Below are 2,676 nucleotides of genomic sequence, written 5' to 3'. Positions count from 1 at the left end.
TCGCTGTATGTTAATAAGCCTAAAATAACTTGAGAACAGAAGAACAATCCAGTCTCTAATGTTTGTTTACGATGTAATTAATGGATTCATTGATTGTTCCGAACTTCTAGGGTTGATTAGTTTTAATATACCCAGCAAAGCTCTTCAATTTCACAAACCATTTTATCTTCCTGTAGCCACAGCTAATTATTTTTCTCATTCATCACAAAGATCTGTTTTTAAGTCAGCCATAGATGATCTGTATCGCTAGTTTTAATTTTCCATAAAGGGTTTTCATCTGTGTATACATTAGGTTTAAGAAAATTGTATATGTACCTCTAGTCTGTAAGATATACCATGTCATAGACTGAATAAATCAAAATTGAAATTGAAAATACTTATCAATCACTAAAAATGACTGGGTCAGGTCCTGCAAGTCCCTAAATCATTCCAATATTTTAACGAATCCAGACGATCCCTTTATTAAGACGCAGTCTAAGCCTTAAGCATCTCCAAGGAACTGAAGCGCTTTCTTCGTAGTGCAAAACATTTCCATAGGTAATATTTAACACGTTAAACCTCTTCCTTATTTATAAGAATCCCGCAGAATCTGATAGCGCTATTCGATCAATAGATTCGAGAGAATGATCGCGATACTCCCCAAGTGTCCAGATTAACTCATCTGACGTAAGTTTCTATTCTAGTTTTCGCTAGAACTTGTGCAAGCAAGCATCTTAGAGAGGGTTGTATGCCTGGAAGAAGACCTTTTTTCCGCATACTCGTCCGTTTTCTCATTTTCCGAAACAATTTTATGTTCTAGGACTATTTAACTAGGGATCTGTTGTTCTAGAGATTGTAGGAATTTTCCCTTATTTCTACATTCGTATCGAATTAGTCGCTGGCGAATTGTAAGCCTGATCCCAGCCTATCTGTAACAAAGCCGGCATTCTTAAGAAATATCTTCTGCCTTGCCTTACATCTCAGATATTGGGGAAATTAAAGTGACTAACAAATTTTACTATGGACACAAGTTTAAGCCGTGAGAATATAATAACCCAAGGCAGAGGGTAATTACGTCTCGCGAATGTAGTACATTCTGCTGTATTTATTTGGCTTTTATTGTTAAGGAACAATTTTATTTCTTTTTTATTTAAATTTCCGATTATAGAAAGACGGTATACCTGCGTGCCTATCGCGGAGAAGTTGGTTTAAAGAGAATTGCCGCCTGGTAACAATTAATCCAATTAAATTAAATTAGATTAATTAAATTAAATTGGATTGACCAAATATCACTATACGGGTATCAAACGACAAAGGGTTTAAGAACACTTATTTTAAAGACACTATATAAATATGTATATTTTTTGAGAGGGGTGTCACTTGATTTCAAAATAAAATTCCATTAATTTGATTACATGAAAAGTATTATAAAATGGATGAAAAACGAAAGATATTTAAAAAAGCTCACTTTCCAAAATATTTTAAAGGAGATTGCCACCTGTTTGAATATTTAAATTCGATTAAATTATAGATATATTTAAAATAAATTTGCTTAAAGTCTGACATTGATAGGCTTTATGTTTGCGTGGTCCGATTGTGGTTGTTTAGACGAAAGAAAAAAATAGTTGCCACCTGTGAATAATTAAATTATATTAAATTAAATAAATTACTACCATATGGGGCACAATCGAAATGGGTTTGCAAAGACAACATTTATAAACAGCATATAGGAGGCTTGCCAAATTTCTACAAAATTAAATCAAACTTGAATTACCTCCTCTTTAAAAAATTAAGCTCAAAAAATTTGTTTAATTAAATTAATTGATACTATTTATCGCTACCAATCGAAATTATTTTGAAAGGGCATAATTTCTAAGCAAGCTGCATTTAATAGGATTCAAATTCAAGTTTAATTATTGTAATTAGTTAATGGAAATATGGATTTTAGACCAAATAAGATTAAGAAGGCTATATTTTGAAAGTATTTTGAAGAGTTTAAAAAATTTAATTTAATTTTACACGAGCTAGAGAAATATGTGTTAAAATTTGGGTGTCAAACGAAAAAGTAATAAGAAATTATTTCTTTTAACATGCAGAGAATTTTGAGATTTGAAAAGTTGGTTTTTTAGAAACTTAATTGAATTACTACAATCAAAATGTATTTGAAAAAGTTTTCATCTCTAAACTAGATACATGTAGAAAGATTGCCACCTATTTAAAAGTCAAATACAACTTGGATTTAGGTAATTGAGGTGTGTATCAAATTTGGGTGTCAGCGGAAGTTTTCGATTTGAAAATATTTGGAAATGTCTTAAAAAGGGAAATGTATTTGTATTCGGCTAAATTTTAATATGTTGAGTATTATTGAAATAAGCTGCTAAAAAGAATGCAAACGTAAATTTTCCGAGAAAATTGGGTTTCTATTTTCTTTAATGTTACTGGCGTTAACTTCGAATTTACATAAGCCTTTCTGATTTACTTAGTCTTTTTGGGGGCATTTTAAACTCAAAAAAAGTTCTGCCCTTTTATATGGGAACTCTTGCTTTGCGTTGCCCTGAAACCTGAGAAAATGTTGCGTTCTTTATATGAGAATGAGACAGAAAATATACTACTCCATCACAATTTATTTATAGAACTTAATAAAGCTGAATTATTCACTTGGCCTGTAAGTCTTTAACAATTTTAAAGCAAAGCACT

Source organism: Rhagoletis pomonella, unplaced genomic scaffold (genome assembly GCF_013731165.1).
Source record: "Rhagoletis pomonella isolate Grant_MI unplaced genomic scaffold, Rhpom_1.0 Rhpom_scaffold_00868, whole genome shotgun sequence".
In the NCBI taxonomy this organism is placed as follows: Eukaryota; Metazoa; Arthropoda; class Insecta; order Diptera; family Tephritidae; genus Rhagoletis; species Rhagoletis pomonella.
This window is presented reverse-complemented; position numbering follows the sequence as displayed.